General features: G+C 49.2%; 1 protein-coding gene across 7 annotated transcripts in view; it reads left to right on the top strand.

Annotated features, from left to right (window-relative positions):
* Positions 1–2,412: 2,412 nt before the first annotated feature.
* MAMLD1 (mastermind like domain containing 1) overlaps positions 2,413–22,331 on the top strand; it is a 142,119-nt gene continuing 122,200 nt past the window's right edge. Inside the window, exons 1-2 of one of the 7 annotated variants that reach the window (XM_055269260.2) lie at positions 2,413–2,529; positions 3,857–3,926. The gene's annotated coding sequence lies outside the window, so the exon portion shown is untranslated. Of the gene's footprint in view, positions 2,530–2,829; positions 3,050–3,856; positions 3,927–4,294; positions 4,571–22,331 lie in introns of those variants that run through there. The other 6 variants (XM_063635319.1, XM_055269266.2, XM_055269259.2 and 3 more) reach the window with 6 other exon arrangements.

Raw genomic sequence — 22,331 nt, forward strand, 5'->3', positions numbered from 1 at the left:
CCCCATGGTATTCTTTTCCTTGCCTGGACCCACAGGCCAGGGCTACACACACTAAACATGGGTGGCCACATAGCAAGTGGAAATGGCCCAAGCTTTGAGGCCCAATTGCTTTACTGCTTTACCACTCATGGGTTGTGTGCCCCTGGATACGTGCCTCCACCTCTCTGAGTATCTGATTTCCTCATTTAGAACATGGAGATGATGATCAACACCTCACTGGGGACGCGGACCCTGCAGGTAAAGCACAGGCTAGTTCTACGTTAATGGAGGAAGATGTGCTGCTGAGCTGCAGACTTGGTCTTGCATTTTGGGTGAAAAAAGGACCCTGGCTCTCAGAGCCAGTCTACTCAGTGAAGAGAAAGTCCTCACCCAGCCTCTGTCTCCGTCCTCCTCTCCCATTTGTCCATCAACCTTGGGATACCCTAGGTGACAACCACAAGGAAACCTCTTTCCACCAGTAACTGAAGGAATCACTCTCTGTACCTTGGTGACTGCCTGTAAGACTGCCACCAGTGCATGTGTGCCACACTGCCCCTTGGTGACATGACCCAAAGTTGGTTTCGTGTCATTAACACAAAGCTCTTTGCCTGCCCTCCAGCCTTCTTAACCTTTGTTTAGGTAATGAACCACCTTCAAATGTGATGACATCTATGGGCCCCTTTTCCAGTGGGTGTGTATAGTGCGGTGGCCCCCAGAGTTTCCTGAAAAGTCCCAGGAAAGCAGAATCTACTAACATTCATTGAACAGATACTCCATGCCAGGCACTGTGCTGGGAGCTGGGAAGACAGCAGCGAACAAAACAGACGCTGACCGCTACCCTCTTGGGATCTAACTTATAGAGGAGGTCAGCTAGCGGTAAGCGCTAAAGAGAAAACAAAGCTGGGAAGGAGAGAGGAAGTGCCAGAGATGGGCGTAGGGCTTTGAAATGTTACATAGGGTGGCCAGGTGACATTTGTGTCAAGACTAAAGGAAATGAGGGAGCCAGCCCAGAGATATCTGGGGGAAGTGAATTCCAGCCCAAGGGAACAGCTAAAGCAAAAGTCCTAAGTATAGCAGGAATGTATCTATGTGTTGAGGAAGAGTTGGGAGGTCTGTGTGGCTGGAGCAGAGTGAGTGGAGGGAAGATGACGTTATTGAGATAGAGGAGGGACATGCCTGAAGGGCCCCAGAGGCCACTAGAAGCACTTCAGTTCTACTTTGAGTGCAATGGGGAGTCACTGTGGGGTTTGTCACAGAGATGGGGGAATAGACTGCAAGGAGAGGGTTGAAGGGAAGGAGGAATGAGGGCGGTCTGTGCGGCAGCTACTGGAGTAATCCTGGGGGGAGAGGCTGCTGGCTGGTACCCGGGGGGAGCAATGGATGAGCAGACTGACATTGCGGATACATTCTGATGATGCAGACGGCAGAATTGTCTACCGGACTGGCTGTGAGGTGTGAGCAAGAGAGAAGAATCAGGGAGGATTCCAGGGCTTTCTGCCTGGGCAACATGAAGGATGGAGTAGCCATGAACTGAGGTAGCAGACTATGGGCTGGGCACACTTGGGGGATGATCAGGAGCTCGGTTCAGTCAGGTTATGTGGAGTTTGCGATTTCTAGTGGCCATCCAGGTGCTGGTGCCAAGCAGGCAGTTAGCCATCTCGCAGACGTGTGGCTGTGATATTACAGGCTTCTTACGATGCTCTAGGGGAATGGGCATCATTTGTCCCACTGAGGAAGATGAGAGCAAGTGATCCGAGGGTTGAATGGAGGTTCTGGGAACAGAAACCCACCTTCCATCTCCTTGGCTAGTGCACTTTGAGGTTGCAGATAGAATTTTAAAAGCATCCTGCCAATGCTGTGTGATAGGCATGGCCATCTCCCATTCGGCTTTGTTTAATCAGATTTCCTTCAAGGGACTCCCGCACTCTCGCAGTTCTGTTCTACCGGGGCACTGGCAACCCTGAGATGACTCTAGCTCTCCCTGGAGGGCCTTGAAGGTAAGGTTCAGTCACCAGAGAGCAATAACCTCTTCTGGCTGCTTGCCCTTTGCAGAGCAGACAGGACTGGACCCAGACAAGGCAGATTCCTTCACAACTGCCCTGCCGAACTGTGTACCCCCAGCCTCGCCCCGTTGGGCTGGGCGCATCCTGGCAGAGCTGGGGCTGCGAAGCCACAGCCCCTGCATGTGTCTCGTGGTTGGGCCTGGACGCCGCTCTTCCTCCAGGTAACTTCGTGAAACGCTAGGAGGCAATCGCCCAACCTCACTGCGCCTACGTAGCCCACGAAGGGATCTCGCTGGGTTCTCGGAGGTGGCCCCAGCGCTTTCCGAGGGCCGAGAGCGTGGGCGTGGAGGGAAGGAGGGGCCTAGTGGGCGGCAGGCCCACCCCTTTATTCGTGGCCTGCAGCTCCGCTGAGCGTGACCAGATGTGTTGGTGACAGGTTGCTACTCAGAGGTGCGGACAGGAGCTGAGCGCTGCTGCTGTCGGAGCAGACGCGGCGTTCCCGGGTTGTGCTCAGCCCCTGCAGCTGCCATCGGCTGGAGAAGTCCAGGTTAGGAAACGCACCCGGGGAGGGGATCCTGGAGAAGGGGTGCAGCCAAATACCCGGGAGGTGGGATAGGTGGGAGGGGAGTCGCTGGCCTCGGCGCCAGGGCAGATGGTGGACAGGGCGCGCTGGCCCGCCCGGCAGTTCCCAAGGAACCTGTGTTCCTGCAGAAGCCGCAGGTGTCCGTCTTGGGATGACTGCGGAGGGAGCCAATCCAGCCCAGCTTGGGCGGGAGCATCGCGTGGCCTGGTCCAGTGGAACGGGAGACTGGCCAGCGAGCCTGGACTCTGAGCTAAGCGTACTGGCGGGCGACGCCGACAGCGTCCGCGCTGAGGGTGGGGGACTGGGAAGTGGGGAGTGGGGCACTCGGCCGGGATGGAGCGGGCGCAGTTCACTAACTGCCACCTGAGAGCCCTGGTCCCCGCTGCCGCCACCGCGGGTCTGTTTGGCAGTCAGGGCGCGAGCTGGTGAGCGGATGCGTGGGCGGAGGGACTGGCGCTACCCACCCAGCAGCCACCCACTGCAGGTGAGTGCCCCTCCCACGGCGAGGGGAGGAGAAGGGCCTGGCCGCCAGCCCTAGGGTCAGGCTCTGGTGAAAATGGGAAGGGGGATGGGGGCTGAATAGGCTACTTTGTGATGAGACTCCCGTCCCTGTGACACTTCAGGGTCCTCCGGGTATCTGTCATTCCTCTTGCAAGCTCTCTTGTTCTCTGGTCCCTCTCCTCCTCTCCTTCTTTCCTCCTTTCCTCCTCTCCTCCTCTCCTCCTCTCCTTCTTTCCTCCTCTCCTCCTCTCCTCCTCTCCTCCTCTCCTTCTTTCCTCCTCTCCTCCTCTCCTCCTCTCCTTCTTTCCTCCTCTCCTCCTCTCCTCCTCTCCTTCTTTCCTCCTCTCCTTCTTTCCTCCTCTCCTCGCTTCTCCTCTCCTCTCCTCTCCTCTCCTCTCCTCTCCTCTCCTCGCTTCTCCTCTCCTCTCCTCTCCTCTCCTCTCCTCTCCCTCCATCGTGTCTCTACCTCTATCTCTGCCGGTACCTCTCTCGGTATCTGTCTCTCAGTCTCTGCCTTCTCTGTGTCTTGTACGGTCTCCTGTCTCTCTTGGTCTCTCGGTCCTGAGCGCTCTCTCTCCCTGTCACTGATGACCGCTGGCTTTCGGCTCTCCGTGCTCGCTCTTCGTGTGTCCCGGCCACGCACGGCTCACCAGCTCGCTTTCCCCAGACGCGGAAAGTCTACCTTCGGCGTGCGGGTTTCCCAAGCGCGCCGGGCCCCGCCTGCGGCCCTCCGGCGGGCTCTGTCTGCTGGAGGCGCTCCGGTAACCCTGCTGTCGCCTCTTTCCACCAGCGCACCACCTAGGCAAGCCAGCTGACGCCGGGGGCACAGACCACCCTCCACTGAGTGCGGAGCAGCCAAAGTGAGTGCACCGATGCCCCTTCCGCCCCTCCGATCCCTCCCCAGCTGCCCTGGTTCGAGCCGACTGGAGAAATGAGGCAGCAACAGCGAAGCCAGCTTGCGGCCGCTTTCTCCTCTAAAGACTGGTGGGAGGGCCCGGGAGGCCCTTTGGGCTGCCGCAGCGCTTTGGCTGCCCGCCGCCCCATCCCGGAGTGGAAACCCTGAGTTTCCAGGCTTCGGGCTGGCGGGGTCGCGGGCAGGGCAGCGCGGCTTCCCCTTTAAGGCCGGAGCCGCTCGTCGCCGTGAGTGTGAGGGTGTGTGAGTGTGCGGCGTGCGTGTCTCCTCCTCCCCGAGTGACACAGCAGTGAGAAATGCCTATCAGTAACTTAAACCCCCGAAACTCCACCTTCCGGGCGCGCGGCGCGGAGCCGGGCGGTGGGAATGGAGCGAGCAGATTGAGGCCGCCACTGCAGCGCCGCCAGCATGAACTTGGCCGCGAGCTGAAGCGGCCGGCGGCGGGCGGGCGCGGGGGCACCGGCCGCTAGCCAGGGGGTGATCTGCAACAGGGTTGGGTTCCTTGGCGGCCGCCTGAGGCCAGGCTGCCCGCGCCGGCGGCCGCCCGCCCCTCGGACACTGCCCCCGCCGCCGCCGGAGCTCTGCAGCACGGTAAGGCTGAGGGCGGGCGCAGGAGGTCCGACTGTTCTGGGGATTCCGGGGTACACTGTAGCCCCCAGTTATGGTCCCCATCGCTGAGGATCGGGGTCCCGGGGTGCTTCGAGTCGGTAGACCCTAAAGTTTGCTCTGAGCACACGGCCCACCTGGCGCTGCGGGCGGCCGCCCCCTTCTCGAACCAGCCCGACTGGGCTGGGCGCAGCTCGAAACGCCGGAGACCACGGCCTTTGGCTCCGCGCCCATCGGGCGTCTGAAATCCGGCGGGAGCAGCCACGTACCGGGGAGGAAAGGTAGAAGGGCGCAAGCTGCCCGGGCTCCTCGGGCTACGCTGGGCTACCGGGAGGCTCCCACTCTGTCCCAGCACCCCCGGGTCGCTTGCAGCCTGGGTGTCACCGGCGACGGTGCCTTCACATGCCAGCTCCCTGAGCCCAGGCCAGTAGGCAGTGGGCGCTGGGTGAAGGATTCCCCCACCCCAACGCTGTTTGCCGCCTCTGAGCGAGAGTGTGGAGTGTGCGCGCCGAACCCGCTGCCCTGCACTCCCTCCCCTGCCAGCTCCTGGGAAGAGCAGCCCGGAGGTGAGCTGGTGTTCAGGGCAGCCCGGACTGGGTTCCTGCGGAGCAGCCCCGGCACCCCTGCGTCAGAGTCCGCGCTTCAGGTTCCCCAGCATCCGCGCGACGACAGAGCTGGGCGCCCGGCGCCGGCTAGCGCGGGCGGGAAGCCCCCCGGAGCGCCGCCAAATACTTTTCTCGGCCAGTTGACTTGGCCAGGCTCCGTCCCAATGCAGTGTGTCCGAAGCCTCCTGGAAAGCTGGAGATGTCGTCTGATTCTGATCCGTGATTAGATTCGGACTGAGCAGACACTAATAGGATTAGCCTGCCAGAAAGCTCGGCCCTGAAGCCATCGGAACCTGTGCAAACACACGCCTTGGGCTGGGGCATTCGCTCCCGCCGCGCTCCTGCAGCTGGGTGCGGCTGACCTGGGCACCCCGAGTGTGGGTGTGTGTGAGCGGGCGGGAGCACAGCGTGGCTGGGGGACGTGGGAAGAAGGGGCTCCTTTTGCTGGGGTGGCTTGTCGTTGTTGTTTGGCAGCACGGTGCCCCCCGGGGGCGCGGTCCTCACGGTGAACGTGCTGTTCACGGGTAAGCAAACCGAGGCCGGCTCCAGGACATTGTCTGCGAGGGCGAGCGAGCCGAGCTTACTAGAGGCGGCTGCACTGGAACAAAGGCGCAAAGTCTCCCTGAGACCGAGCAATTTTGAAAGAGTTGGCTGGGGAGAGGGCCTGGGTCTCCCGGGGTAGACCCCCGCGGGAATTGCGCCGCCCCCAGCGGCCCCGGACCGCGGCTGAGGAATTGTGTTCCCCGGTTGCGGTGAGCTGGCGAGCGACATCGCAGCGGCGCGGCCCAGCTCTTGGCAGGCGTGGGTTGCCGCCCAAGTGCCCACCGGCCGGGCGGGGTCGACCGTGCACCCGCCGGGGCTTCCCGGCCGCCACCGCAGCTCTGGGCCCCTGGAGGCCGCGCAGCTTCTTTCCTTCCCTCCCTCCCACCTCTTCTTGTCTTTATAGATCCCCCCTCCCTCCCACCCGCGCCGCCGCCGCCGCCAACAATCCGCTTTCTAAAAAGCCCCTTTGTTTCCCAGGAGGCTGGAGAGAGGGAAGGGGAAAAGGGACGCAGAGGCAGGGGGCGGGGGCGGCTGTCTCCAAGTGGTTTCGAGCCGCTCGGGACAGGAGGGCAAGTGTAGGCGATGGGGGAGGGGGCTGTGTTTCGAGGACCCTCTGCGGGAACCCACGAAGGCGCACGGAGCCCCAGCCCCGGCCCTCGCTGCACGCCCGGCCTGCCAGCCCTGGACACCCTAAATCCCGGCGGCCGGGACGGCCCAGTGGACTGCACTGCGAGCTGGCGGGCGCGCGCAGAGGCCCTAGGCTGCAAGCGCTCAGCGGGGTGGGCAGACGCGACTCGCCGATGCGCTCGCCGGGCTCGGGCATAGGGGGCGCCCTTTCCTTGGTTTCGCTTTGCAGCGGGCGCCCCTCGCCGCCGGAGCTCAGGGCAGCTGTCGCGCCCGCCGGTGGCTAAGACGGAGGCGGCAGCTCGGAGGCTTAGGCCACCCGCGTCTGGCTACACGCCTCATTTCTTCCCGCGCCCTCCTGCCACACCCTCCGCCCCTCCACACACAAGGGCTCAAACTCTCCGAGCGCCCTTTGTTTGGAGGCGCGGAGGCAGTGGGAGCCGCCGCCTCCGGGGTTCGTGTAGCCTAGGCGGGCAGTGAGGATGAGCGTGCTACTGTGACCGCGCGCTGGCCTGCTCCCTCTGCACCTAACCTAGCGCCTGACACTAAAGCTGCCAGCTTTAGTTGGATTGACGACTTAGCGGGTCCTTGTCCCTTATAACTGCCCCCCTAAAACTTTCGAGAACCAGGGCTTGCACTGAGGAATGTCAAATATAATGTTAGAAGTAACCTTTCGCCATTCTGTTGGCCTGCTCCGCCCCTGTGCCCCAAAGTGGTCGGTGTCTCTCATGGAGTTTGTTCGGGAAGGGAATACTGAAAAGAAAAAAGTGACAAATAAGGAAAGTGGGCGGGGCCCAAGCTCGGGCTGGTGGGTCTCCCAAGCGAAGTCAGATTCCACCCGCTCTCTGGCCGCCTCCGCCCCTCCTACTTCCATTTAATCTGATGTCGACGTTTTATTTGTGCCTTTTTGCATATCTTTCTCCTACTCCCCTCCCATCTCTGGAGGTTATTGATAAGTGCTGGTCAAACATTTGTCCTCTGGTCTTTGGAGTAGAAGATGAAGCGTTAACACCCCCAACGCGCACACACACATCGCAACTGCATCTAAAACCACCAGAAAGTAATCAAAGGGTAAACTACTGGTTCTGCCTTCTCCTCCCCCCTTTGTGCTTCTCTTCTGGAGCAAGATCATTGGAAAATAAAGCTGCTGATGTGCGAGATGGAACATATGGTGCCTCCATAAGAGAGAAGCTGAAATGGCCTTGAACCTGCCGGACAGACCAGCTGTTTGCTGCCAGCCAGAGCAGCTAATCAGCTTCTTCCCCTTAAAGTAACAGCCCTCTTTTCACTTCATGACCAGTTTGCATATTAAATAGGATATTCTCCAGAGGGGAAAAGTGATGGGCTCCTATACTGCTTTGTGCTTGGTGGTTCTCCAATGCCTGCTCCCTGCTCTGGGGGCCGCCCTGTCCTCTCCCGGTGCCTGCCTGCGATGTGTGAGTGTTTCTTTCAGTACTGAAGTAAGAATGTTGCTCAAAGTGGAACTTGGGACAGAAGAGGCAGGAAAAAAGGAAGAAAGAGGTGGGGCTGAGAGATTTCCAGATGCCTGAGAGGAAATCTCTCTGTTTTGTTCAGCTTCGGAAAAAACTAGCAGTCTTTCCCCCCTTTCCCCCTTTAAAAATATCACAAAGAGCTGAAGCTTTTCCTTACAAGATCTCCTTAAAAATCATCCTCTTCCGGCTGTGACCATTTTCAGTTTTTCTTCAGTACAATGTGTTGGGGTGGGGGGTGGGGAACAGTTTGGCGTTGGAAGAAGAAAGCCTTTAGGAGATACAAGGAAATTCCATGTTAGGAAATCATTAGCAAAGGGTGACTTCGTCTGTTTTCCTGCCACTGACGCTGACAGTGACACAGATGTGTGGGTTGAAATAGGAACGTCATTGAATTTTTACACTCCACCAGGAAATACCCTGTTTCTGGGGTGGGGGTGGGGGCTACAGATTCACTGCGTCTTAAGGTAGCAGATTCACTATTGTCAATCCTTTTTACTAAGGAAAGGGATTTTTTTTAGCTTAGCCAGCATGTTTAATATATTTTCTTCCCTTTTAAATTGATCACCTAAAGGCACAAAATGCACCTGTTAATGGATGGTCCCTAGGAAACTCAATTACTATTTGGGGTTATGAAAGGGGAGAAACTGATCTTAGACAAGTGGCTTTTCTGAAAATAGCTGGACTATACCTCTTCTTTAAAGGAGCCTCAATATACAGTAAACCCTTTTTTTTGTTATTATACTTTAAGTTCTAGGGTACATGTGCACAACGTGCAGGTTTGTTACATGTGTATACATGTGCCATGTTGGTGTGCTGCGCCCATTAATTCGTCATTTACATTAGGTATATCTCCTAATGCTATCCCTCCCCCCTCCTCCCACCCCACGACAGGCTCTGGTGTGTGATGTTCCCCTTCCTGTGTCCAAGTGTTCTCATTGTTCAATTCCCACCTATGAGTGAGAACATGCGGTGTTTGGTTTTTTGTCCTTGCGATAGTTTGCTGAGAATGATGGTTTCCAGTTTCATCTATGTCCCTACAAAGGACATGAACTCATCCTTTTTTATGGCTGCATAGTATTCCATAGTGTATATGTGCCATATTTTCTTAATCCAGTCTATCATTGATGGACATTTGGGTTGGTTCCAAGTCTTTGCTATTGTGAATAGTGCCATAATAAACATACGTGTGCATGTGTCTTTATAGCAGCATGATTTATAATCCTTTGGGTATATACCCAGTAATGGGATGGCTGGGTCAAATGGTATTTCTAGTTCTAGATCCTTGAGGAATCGCCACACTGTCTTCCACAATGGTTGAACTAGTTTACAGTCCCAACAACAGTGTAAGAGTGTTCCTATTTCTCCACATCCTCTCCAGCACCTGTTGTTTCCTGACTTTTTAATGATCGCCATTCTAACAGGTGTGAGATGGTATCACATTGTGGTTTTGATTTGCATTTCTCTGATGGCCAGTGATGATGAGCATTTTTTCATGTGTCTGTTGGCTGCATAAATGTCTTCTTTTGAGAAGTGCCTGTTCATATCCTTTGCCCACTTTTTGATGGGGTTGTTTGTTTGTTTTCTTGTAAATTTGTTTGAGTTCTTTGTAGATTCTGGATATTAGCCCTTTGTCAGATGAGTAGGTTGCAAAAATTTTCTCCCATTCTGTAGGTTGCCTGTTCACTCTGATGGTAGTTTCTTTTGATTTGCAGAAGCTCTTTAGTTTAATTAGATCCCATTTGTCAATTTTGGCTTTTGTTGCCATTGCTTTTGGTGTTTTAGACATGAAGTCCCTGCCCATGCCTATGTCCTGAATGGCATTGTCTAGGTTTTCTTCTAGGGTTTTTATGGTTTTAGGTCTATCATTTAAGTCTTTAATCCATCTTGAATCAATTTTTGTATAAGGTGTAAGGAAGGGATCCAGTTTCAGCTTTCTACATATGGCTAGCCAGTTTTCCCAGCACCTTTTATTAAATAGGAAATCCTTTCCCCATTTCTTGTTTTTGTCAGGTTTGTCAAAGATCAGATGGTTGTAGATGTGTAGTATTATTTCTGAGGGCTCTGTTCGGTTCCATTGGTCTATATCTCTTTTTTGGTACCAGTACCATGCTGTTTTGGTTACTGTAGCCTTGTAGTATAGTTTGAAGTCAGGTAGCATGATGCCTCCAGCTTTGTTCTTTTGGCTTAGGATTGTCTTGGCAACGCAGGCTCTTTTTTGGTTCCATATGAACTCTAAAGTAGTTTTTTCCAATTCTGTGAAGAAAGTCATTGGTAGCTTGATGGGGATGGCATTGAATAAACCCCCTTTTTTTAAGATTCTGATTATTTTTTCTGCAACAGTGCATTGCACAGATCATTAGCCTAGGAGCTGGGAAACTTGTGTTCTAGAAAGTTCTGCCCACTAATTAGCAGAGTGATCTTGGACAAGTCCATCCTTTCTCTCCCCCAATCCCATGACCTCTGAGTCTGAGTCCCTTCCAGTTCTAAAACACTATAGTTTGTGAATGAAATAGTCATTTTCTGGGAAAGTGAAACATCAAGTTCAACCTTGTCATTGGGAAACAGCTAGACAGATAATGAAAAGGGGCTCATATTTTGAAGGGCAAGGATAAAAAGGAGGAGTTAAAAAATGGCAGAAGGCCAATCAAAACAATACAAAAGTGTGAAGTGTTCCCCTTTTTGTGTCTTTTGCAAGCGTGAACTTCTAACCCAGAATCAGAGACAGTGGACATCAGAAATCAACCCAAAGTTTCTCTTGTCCAATACTCCTATTGATGGCAGGCCTCCTAATCATTGGGTTGGTATACAGATAACGGGATCTAAACTCTTTAGAGTAGACTGGCATATTTCCAAAGGACTCATCTAATGTAGAGCAGATTTGCTGCTTTGCAGTTATTTAGCAAAGGTTTCAAAGACAAAAAGGCCTTCCATCCGCACACACGTGCACCACTGGGGTGTGGGTTCTGAACCCATTGTTGAACCTTTTCTTTTCTTCCTAATCCAGCTGTTTTTTTTTTGTTTTAATCACATTTCCAACTTTGAGGATACAGCAGCCATGTAAGAACCTGCTGCTGTCGTACTTGATGTTAATATTGATTTTTTAAAGGGGCAGGGGTGAACATTATGAAGAAGGACTCTTTATCCTCTGAGTTCTTTGGCAATTATCTTGCTGCCATAAATGTTGATACACATATAATGGATGTAACTAAAAAACTCCTTATCCAAGCAGAAAAGGCTGAGTGTTTGTTGGAGCAGATAGAATGCTGAGAGTGTGAATAGACCAACCCAGATGTCACTGGGGAGGGAGATAAATGATGGAGGAACAGGAGCCAGTTACTATGGATCAGCACAATAAACCAATTCCCATCATACACCTCTCACAACGCCACCGAGGGGTAACCTAGGCAGCACCAGTCAACTGTATGGCAGGAAAAAAGCATTGCAAAGCTCAATTGGAACCGGCCTCGTTTTGTAGGCATTGGGTCCTTAAACATCTTCAGTACTTCAAGGAGGAAAATTTCATAAATCCGAATGAACCTGAAGAGACTGTGTTGCAAATGCTTATTACTTCTTATTTTTGCTGTGTCATTGTTGTTCTTTAGTCTGTAAAGGTGTCAAAGGAAGAAGAAAAGGCCCCATGGAGCTGTCAGGACATTTAGTCAGGGGGTTCCCCATGGAGGTAAGAAACAGTAGCTTGTGTTATAGGATATTTACATGCCAAGATTGGAGGTGCATAGTCCTGTGGGGTCCTGCTCCCAAATTACCAGCCCGGGGCTGCTGAAGCCCCAAGAGCATTTTCTTCCAGAGGAGGAGACAGAAGCAAAAGAGTTGGGTTACCTCATTTCCCTGCCTCCACCCCCCAACTCTGGTTGCTTTCTTTCTCCCCTTCACAGAGCCTCCCTGGTTTCCTTCAAACCTCGAGTTTTCTCCTAAAATCTGACGTCTTTATAATATCCAAAGCAATCAGATATGAAACAGTTCAAAAATATTCCCCCCGGGGGAGGGAATAGCAAGGGGCCTCCCTGGCTGTAGGCACTGAGCTCCCAGAATAAAGGCTTCCAGAGACGGGGCCTAAGGAGGGTTTGGGAGCAAGAAGCAAAAAGCTCTTTGCAAAGTTTAGGAGAGCTTTCCTTGCCCAGATTGGCTATCCTGGGCCTCCCTGAGGCCCCAGCTTCAGACTACTCCCTCCCTTCCTTGGCCTGCAAGAGGGTGGGCTCTTTCTGCCCCTGGAGGAGGACCCCCCCGCCCCTACCCACCATGGCAACTCAGTCCTGCCCGGCTGCCCTCTGACCCCGACACAGCCAGTGCCCCTTTCTGCACAACCCAGTTGGAGCCTCCCAGACCCCCATTTCCTCGGTGAGCGGGTGGGGGAAGCTACCTTACCCTCCCATGTGCCCTGCTGCTTGTTCTGCCAAGTAAATAACCAGTAAGTGGATTTTGGGAAATGCCATTTTCTTAAGGCTGAGAATTGTTCCCTGAGGTTCAGAGAAGGATGGAGCGGACCAGGGAATATCATGTTGTTGGAAGAGGGCCTAGCAGGCCAGCCATTGATTTTTTCCCCTTTCTTCCACCTGTGCGAGTATCTAGACACTAGACCATAGGGACAGTTTTCTGCTGATTTTGGAAGAGATCATTGGAGGCCACAGCACCTGAGCTAGTTAATGGCATCCAGGTCAACAGGGCCTGATGGCCCCAGCTTGTATTCACCTGTGAGAGGAAAGTGTGGGTCTTTGGAGCATAAAGACAGGACAAAAACAAAGTCAAGTAATTCTGAACACATTGAGGAATTCCAAGTTCTTGGTCCAATTGTCCCAGCTCCACCCTCACCCCACAAGTAATGCATTTCTATTTTTTCCTGCATTTGAATCCGAAATTCCACTCTCAGCTTCGGCAGCGTGCTGTGACAGAGTGGGGGGAGGAAGACAGGACCCAGCTCTGCCTTCCTTACTGTGGCTCTGCTAGTCGGTTGCCCATTGCACCTGTACATAGTTAGCACAGGCACACCACCTCACCTGCAAACTCAGGTGTCGAAAGATGGAGAATCTTACAGCTGGAAGAGTAAAACCCCATGATTTTACAGAAGAGGAAACTGAGGCCCAGAGAAGCATCTGACTTTCCTATGGGGCCACAGTAAACGGAGCCCAGAGTTGACAGAACCCTGGTCTCTAGTTCTCAGTCAAGTGTAGAACATCCATTTTGCACCCATGTGTGGACAGACAGGCTTTCCTTTTGAGGCAGAGCAAATGCGGTCAAAAGAAATGCAGCCAACGGAGGGGGAGCGCTTGTAACTGTGGTGTAATATAATCTGCCCTGTGTCAATGTGTGCTTTGCTCAGCGTTGTTAGGACAGCAAAGGGGCATATTAGAATCTGAACTCGAAGTCTGGAAGTAGCCGGAGAATGGAGATTGTAAATTAAGAATTAGAAGGGAGTGTGTGTCTCGTTTTCGAGTTGCTGTCAGAGAGTCGGGCAGCCAGCCCTGTGGAGGGCTTGGCTGGGTGGGCTCCTCTGGCAATGGTGGGAGGTTGTTTGGGTTTGGCTCTTAATGAGATCTCAGTGTTAATATCTGCCTCTGGAAGTTCCAGCACCAGCCTCGGAATTTTAAGTGGGACAGTAGTTTTGGTGCAGTTGCCAACGTCACATGGTTTGCGTGTCTAATTCTGAAAGACTGGCATGCATTATGCTAGGCTTCGGGAGGAGGGCACAGCGTTTCTAAGCCGCTTGTCTGTCAAGGATTAATTTAACCTCTAATTACTACATTTTCTTCGCAGTTTGCTGCATGAACATGTTGTAACAAAGCTCAAAGAAGTATGCCATTTTATTTCCCTGCCGCTCTAAAATTAATTTCCGGAATATGGAGTCAAACCTGACACACTTGGTGTTAAAATAATTGTGCTGACATTCGAGTTAAAGTGAACAATCTGGTTGTTTCTAGCGATCCCCCAGCCATGGGGTAAAGAGCATTATCATGTTAGTTGCCATGACAGTTCTCAAAATGAGCCCTGAAAATATCAAGGAGTGTCACTGCACTAATCCCACCAGGGGAGCACCGGACACAAAGGTAACACCCGAGCACATGGCCGGGGTGTTAGTTTTGGAGTATGACTGATGCCCTGTGCAGTAGGGCAGCCAGGGAGTCCTTTCTCACCCACTAATAGGGCTCGTGGTGAGGTCTTGTCCCACAGCACGAGGTGAGCACATTATCAAATCGGAGGCTCCCAAGAGCCTGCCCCCGGGGCTAAACCTGTTCTGAGTGGCTGTGACAATGAAATCACAAGATGAAGTTAATGGGGATTCTCCAGGCAGGCTTTTCTCCCTCCTTCTGCCTGCTCTTCCTGGGAGTCCCGCACCAGCACTCCCCAAGAGTAACAGCCCTTTGGCAGTCCTACATACCTCTTTTATCCCCACCTTCCCAAACAGCAGCAGTGGATCCCAGAGTGGGAGGCCCATTCCCCATTCTGGGTGCTTGAGAAGACTGCATTCTCAGGCCCTGGTTGGGGAGACTTAGCAGCATTGTTGGTTGCCTAGTTTGGGTCCACTGAAGCTGATTTGTGGAACTTGAGAGATGACCAGGTTAGCCATTTGAGTTCTCATCTCCTTGCTCAGGCGGTTGTGAAGAGCTGCCTCTCTCTCTGTCTCTTTCTCTATCTCTCTCTCTGCCTCTCTCTCTCTCTCTCTCACACACACACACACATACACACACAGACACACTCACACACTCACCCTCTCTCAGGTGTAGAACTTTGCCAAGATAGCAAAGGCTAGGTCTGAAGCCCTGTTCTGCATATGGCTGGGGACAGGCTCACTGGCCTTTTCAGCCATGCCTTTGGCTGCCAAATCCCAAGCAAATCGAGTTTAGGTTCAGTACCCCCACGTTTTCCTTACTGATTTCTAGACCTGCCTCCTGCTTCTCACACCCCCTCTCCACCTTACCTAGAAAGATGCCATCCTCAGCCCGCTGTACCTTAGTGGGATTCCCTTTCTCTGGAGAACCTGGAGCCTCTAACTTGAATTAAAAGATGCAGGAGTTACCATGCCTTGGAGAGAATCTGCTGTTTAGGGCACAGGTAAGGAGGTGTTCAGGGCTTAGGGAAGCCCTCTAATCCACACCCCACCCTCCACCCCACCAAATGGTACCGTGCCTGGCATAAAGCTGGTCCTATTTATGAGTTAGAAAACTATCTGGCTGCCAAGGTTTTTCTGAGCTTGCCCTCAGGGAAGCTAACCCCAATTGGTCTCTTGAACCTCAAATCATAACAAAAACGACTCCCTATCCTCTGAAGCAGGGGTGGCTGTTTGCCTGTTAGGGATGACGGACTTCTTTGTGAATCTGATGAAAGCTCTGGGTCTTCTCCTTAGACAATTGAAAAATAACGCACAATGTTGTATCTAATTTAAGGTACTGCTAGGCCTTAAGCCCACTCATGGTTCTCTCGGGGATCTTTTGTTACAGGTTAAGAAAGCCTCAATATGAGCTTTCGGCAGGAGACATTGAAAAACTGTGGGATTTTAGGCAGGTCTGTGAACCTGCCAAGTCTCAGTGCCCTCAGTTGTCAGATGGAAATATCAGAATGTCAGTTCCACCAAGTTTGGAGCATTGTGGGAGATTCAAAAGAGATGGTGTTGGTGAGATGGTCTTGTAAATATCAGGCTCAGGGCACACTCATGGGTTGCTCTCTTTCGTGTCAGTGTTTACTACTTATTTTGCATTTCCATTTGATGTGAGAAATTTAACAAAAGAAAATCAGGCTTCTTTTGACTTGAAAAGTTATTTTGTCCCTTTCTTTGATACTGCATAAGTTATGCCCAGGCAAACTGGCATTAAAGAGACTCTGGCTTGGGAGGGACCTCAAAGAGCATGCAGTGTGTCCAGGATCTAGACAGTTTTAGAGATCCCAATTACCCAGCCCTCGGCAGTTCCAGAATGGGTCAAGGATGTGTGTAGCCAGTCCAGTGCCTTGAGGAGGTTCCACATTTGCCTGCTGCAGAAGTGAGAAAATGGGATTTGAGGAGGCAGACAGTTGTTTGGTTTTTCACACTTCAGTACGGTCACACCGGGCATGAGAAGGTAAAGTGGATCCTGTGTGTCTCTCTCATAGTCACTGAAAGGGCCTAGCCAGACCCTCATGAAAACTGGGAAGTAGTCTCACCCCAGGATCTGTCCAGGGCCCCATCCTGAGGAAGTGGAGTTGTGTCCTTTTGGAGAGGAGCCTCAGGTTGGGCCTGCTGGTGTGTGGGGGGTCTGCTTAGGAGGGAAGAGGATGGCTGGACTCCATTCAAATAGCCTTCCACAACCTTCCCCGTCTAACCCTGGAAGTGTGGAAAGTCTTCTCATGGCAAGGCCATGAGGGCTTGTATATCAAAGATGGGGAAACTGAGGCCCAGAGAGGAGCAGGTGCTGGCCCTGGGTCTCATGACAAGTCATGAACATATTTCCTTGGCCCTTGTTGATCCCGGGCACCTTCCAAGTTCTCTGTCTGGCTCCTCACAATAGTGTATTTTCAATTCTCCTAGAAACACAAGCCTATCATCATATTAACCTGGCCCTAATGAATGCTCAGGTCCTCAAAGTCAGCCCTAGAAGGTAAATAGCAGGTTTGGAAAGCCCTTTGAACCCTCAGAGGGAGATCCTGGCCTTGCTCGGCCTGTTGCTATGCAGTTCCAAAGTGGAGGCAGCCACACATTTGCAGAGCTTTTTAGTCCCTTCCCCCACCCCATGTGGATTTTAGGAACCTTTTGGAAAGAAATGTGTTGCTAGGAGCTTGGGCTCTCCCTCTCCTTTAGAAAGAGAGAACTGTTTTTGCTTTGAATTGCCTTGCAAACAGGTTGAGGTGTCTCCCTACCCATTCTTTCTTTTGTTAAACCAACCCGATTTGCCAGGGGTAGTTATGTGGCGATCATGCTGAAAATGAGTGCTTAGTACAGGGTCACTATGCAGAGTGGCCCCCCATTCCCATCCTTGGCCAGAGTATCTCACCCTTAATTTCATTATTAATCTGGAGGGAGAGGAATCGTGCAAGTCAGTTGAAAGCAGATGCCACCTAGGAATTTTAGGTCCATCAAGTCATCAAACAAAATGAGAGTCATTTGTAAATTGAAAAGTTTGGCGGTGGGTGGTTGCCCTTTGGAAGATTCACTGTTTCAGACCAGCTTTCTGAGTCTGGGAGGAGTCCCTGGTGCCACAGTGGGAAGAATACCCACTTGATGGCCACCGGCATGTGGTCTGGCTTCAGCTTTGATACCAACTAGCCATGGCACTTGGGGCAAGCTATTTCCTCAGACTGGGCATCATTTTCTCCATCTGTACAATGAAGGAATGGTGTAGGGGCATCCAAAGGGCTCCTCCAGCTCTGGCATTTCTTAATTCTCCAGTAGCAAGTTAAACTCTAAGTTACTTAAAATATTCGAAAAGGATAAGTAATAATTTGTTCTTTTTGAAATTACCAGAGACTTGAAAGCATTGGGTTGTATTTTTGTTTGGGTAGGTGGGGACTGTGACTGTTATATAAGTGATAACAGTTTTAGAAGTTTTAGCTAAAGACAAAGAGTTGAAATGTATTTATGTAGGACCAAATAATAGAACAAAATTCCTTTAGAGACCCCTTGTTTTATGCATGAGGATGCTGCAGCTGAAGAAAAATATCATGCTTGCCCAGGCTTCCCTGGCAAGCTGCTAGGAGCTGAGGTGGTCCAGGACCCAGGAGGCCCAGCTTGCAGCCCACTGCTTGCCCCACACCGCACTACCTAGGATCTTACAGAAGAAGCCTCCAGGCCCTCAACTCCATATGGGACCTGCAGTCAGCAGAATATAGGGCTGAGTGATTCTGATTTCTAGCTGTCAGATACTAGCTTATCAGAAAGGAATTTTTATTCTCCACCCCTGCCCCCAACATCCAAGAGTTCTCTGTTAACAGTAAATATTTAATTTTTTTGGTCTTGTACCAATGCCTAATTTAAAATAAAACAGATTTTCTGAATATTGGGGGGTGGTCCTTAGGGGCTTGTTATTTGGATTTCTTTTATTTCAAACAGATGGGCTGTTTTAGGTTTGACTTCATATTTGCTAATTTTCATTATGGAAAAAAAAACACAATCTCAAGCCACCCCACCCTTATTTTTGTAGTGAGTAACAGTTTGTCTTGTCTAAAAGAAGCTTTTATTTTCTCAACTGTTTGCACCCAGCGTATTCAGCCTTATTTTGTATTTTTAATCACATAAATGTGTTGGCCACCTCTAGCTTATGGGATGTTCACAAAATGCGCCCCACTCATTCCCAAACAGCCACCGACTTTGGGACTGTATCTCTCAGCTCCAGCCTAGCTACCTCTCGTCTGGTTCCCAGCCATCCACTCCTCTGGCCTGAAGCCAGACTGTATGGAGGTGCAGAGTCAGAGTGGCCTTGGCCTGGGAGGGAAGCACCCTGGTGCCTGGCCCAGCTCTACTGCCTTGCTGTGTGACCTTGGGCAGGTCCCTTCCCCTCTCTGGGCCTCACGGTTCCCACTGTTACAATGAGGAGGCTGACCTAAAGGGGCTTTGTGGAATTTTCCTCTTATTATGTTAGATTGTTGTATTTGGAAGATGTGACTTGACCAGTACAGTACATGACCTTTAAATCCTTTCTAGAAGCAATATTTAGTGATGTTTCTGAAAGAGTTAGGAGGTATATATCTCTGAGATGAACTAGTACTTTCTGAAATTTATGAAAACAACAGTTACCATTTTTTGAATGCCCACTGTGCCTGGAGACTCCTGTCCTGCTGCTTCTTAGAAGCTCACCCATCAGCTGTGAGCATTTTCTAATGGTTTCCCCTCAGGCCTTTAATCTTTGATCTCAATACCTTCTCCCTAGGAGATTAATTGATCACTTTTAACCCTTTTTTTAAATTTAATTTTTCACTTGACATAAATTCAGACTCTCAGAATATTTGCAAGAATAATACAAATAATGTTTAAATACCTTTCACTCGATTCCCCAAATGTTAACATTTTACCACATTCTATGTTTTATCTACCACCCCCCCACACACACACACACAATTTTATTCTGAACTTTATGAGAACAAATTGTAGGTATGATGCTCTTTAATCTCCAAATACTGCGATATATATTTCCTAACATTTCCTAAAACGTTCTCCTGCATAAGCACATATTGATCAAAATCAGGAAGCTAATAGTGGTACTAATCTATCTAAAGACTTTAAAGGCTTTATTCAGATTTTGCCAATTGTCCTAATAATGTCCTTTATAGCAAAAGAAAATCCAGGATCATGCAGTGCTTTCGGTCGTTATGTCTCTTTAGTGTCCTTAAATGTTGAATGGTTCCTCAATCTGTCTTAGTGTTTTGTAGCATTGACATTTCTGAAGAGTACATGCCAGTTATTTTGCATAAAGTCCCTCAGTTTGAGTTCGTTGCCTGATGTTTCCTCATAGTTAGATCAGGGTTATGTACCATTGGCAGAAATACCACAGAAGTGATGTTGTCCATCAGTGTATCATATCAGGAGGTCCACGATGTTAGTTCTATTCATCCTATTCCTGGTGATTGTCACTTTGATCACTTGGTTAAGGCGATGTCTGCCAGATATCTCCACTGTCCAGTTCCTATTTCTTCCCCTCGCAATTAATGAGTATCTTGGGGAAATAAATATATTTTGAGGCTGTTAGTATCTTACTACACCTCAAACTTTCACTCACTAGTTTAGCATTTATTGATGTTCTGTGCCTGAGGCAAGATGATTATGCTGGTTGCCAAATAATGAATTTCTGATTCCATCATCCATTCTACATTTATTAGTTGACTTTCTACTATAAAAAAGAACTTTTCTTTCACTCCCATTTATTTACTTATGCTTTTATTTATATTAGGTGGACTTGTGCATTTTTACTTTGAGTTATAATCCTTTCCTATCATTATTTATTTTGATGCTCAAATTGTCTGAGGTTTGTCCAGTGGGAACTCCTTCAAACTAGTTACTATGTCTTTCTGACATGCCCCTAATCATCCTCTGAGCATGCCCTTAATTTCTGGCACATCTGCTCCAGGCTCATCTTGTACTTTCCCTGCCTTAGCCTTAAAATCAGCCTTTTCCCATGGAATCTTAACTTCTTTTAGTGAAGAATGGTATTTGGAAACTAAGATCTGGGTACTAAAAGCATGCGCATTTCTACAGATGTGTCATTGTTACTAAACCCTCTCAGTCCACAAAGCTAGGAAAATAATTAACTCACATCTATATCTATTCCTTTTTATTTATTATTTTGGTAGTATCTATTTCTCTATCTATCTGCCTGCCTACCTACTTACCCATAAACGGTGAGTTCACACTGATACCTCCAAATTCCAATACAACAGCAAAGTTCATTCTATCTTCCCCCTTCCCGTATTTGTAGTTTCCTTGCAAAACAGTGAGAAATCTCTCTGCCATTACCATAATATATTTACTCACTTAATCCTAGAATATATAGAAGCTAGTTTCAGAGTTGCTAACCCATGACTCTATGAAGAAGCCAATTAACAGAGTACAATATTTGTTTAGAATTATTTTTGTCTGCGTAACAGTGTATCCTTCAAGCACTGTTAAAAAGTTACCTGGGCTGGTTCATCTCCCGGCCCCGCTGAGGTCATTTGAATATGGTTTAGTTCACTTGTTTCTGTTTAGATTCCTTTTTGTCTGCCGCCCCCCCACCCACCCCCCACCACCATCTTTCTTTGTTAATTTCAATTATTTTTCTGTGAGCATGTGAAATAATAACATAGTTTCAAAAGTTAGAACTGTACAAAAAGAAATCCTCAGAAAAGTGACATCTCCCATTACTTCTGTCCTTTCCACCTCATTCCACTCATTTCCTGTAAGTAACCAACTTCGTTAGTTTTTCTGTTTCTTTTTGCACAAATGAACAGATATCTGTGTATTTTCCTATACCCCTTCCTTACATAAAGGTGGCTTAATAGAGATACTCTTTTGAGCTTTGCTTATTCACTCAAACGCATGTCCTAGAAATCACTCCATATAGAGATCTTCTTCATTCTTTCATTACAGCTGCATAGTACTGCATTGTGTAGATGTACCGTAGATTATTCAACCAATCTCCTATGTGTGGCCATTTAGATTGTTTCCAATATTTTGCAATTAAAAATAAAACGAACAACCCAGTACATATGTATTTTCATATTGTTAGAGGTATATCTTAAAGAGTAAATTTCTAGAAGTGGGATTAATGTGTCAAAATGTAAAAACAAATATAGTTTTGTTAGGTATTGCCAAATTCCCCTCCAGAAAGATTGTACCAATTTGCATTCCCATTAGCAATGTATGAGAGTGTTTTTTTCCCCAAAGCCTCACCAACAAAGTATTTGCTTTACTTTTTAATTTTTACAAATCTGATAGGTGAGAAATGGTATCTCAGTGTAGTTTAATTAGCATTTTTCTAATTAGGAGTGGCTTGGAACATCTTTTCATATGCTTAAGAGCCCTTTTGATATTTTTATGTGTGTGAATTATCTGTTCATGTCTTTCCTCCCTTTTTCCATTGGGTTTTCAGTCTTTTACCCTCAATTTTAAGAGTATTTTTCTGTGTTACGTATATTAGCTTTTTTTATTTGTGATATATGTTGCAAGTAATTTCACTTAATTGGTTTGTGGTTTTTTTCAATGTTTGTTTTGCTTTGCCATGCAAGAAAATTTTTTATGTCGTCAAGTATCAGTCTTTTCTTTTATCATATCTGGATTTGAATCACAGTTAGAAAGCCTTTCCTCACATGCAGTTTAAAGAGAAATTCACCAAATTTTCTTCCAGTATTTGTATGGTTTCATGTTTTACATTTAGATTCCTAATCCATTTGGAGTTTATTCTTATGAATGGTATATGGGAGGGATCTTACTTTACCTCTTTCCTTTTTTCTTTTTGTTTGTTTTGCTTTTTTTTTCTTTTTTAGAGACAGGGTCTCACTCTGTCACCCAGGCCGGAGTGCAGTGGCATAGTCATAGTCAGTGGCGGGGTGGTGTGCCACAACCACACTTAGCTGAATTTTTTTTTTTTTTTATGTTTTGTAGAGAGTGGGTATTGCTGTGTTGCTCAGGCTGGTCTCAAACTCCTGGGCTTAGGCGTTCCTCCTGTCTCAGCCTCCCAAAATGCTGGGATTATAGGTATGAGCCACTGCACCCAACCCCTTCCCTTTTTTTCAAGAGACTACCCAGCTATCGCAGCCCCATTTTACAAATGTTCATCTTGCTCCAGTGATTTGAAAAGTCACCATTATTATATATTCAGTCTCCACATATACTTGGGTCTATTTCTAGATGCATATTTTATTCCACTGGTCAATTTGCCTATTCTTCTTCCAGTACCACACTGTTTTAATTATAGAGGCTTTATTGTGATTTTTAACAGCCTTTTATTTTGAGATAATTGTAGAGTCACATACAGTTTTAGGAAACAATACTAGAAAGATCCTATTTACTCTTCACCCAGTTCACAACCA

This window comes from Symphalangus syndactylus, chromosome X (assembly GCF_028878055.3).
Source record: "Symphalangus syndactylus isolate Jambi chromosome X, NHGRI_mSymSyn1-v2.1_pri, whole genome shotgun sequence".
NCBI classification, from domain to species: Eukaryota; Metazoa; Chordata; class Mammalia; order Primates; family Hylobatidae; genus Symphalangus; species Symphalangus syndactylus.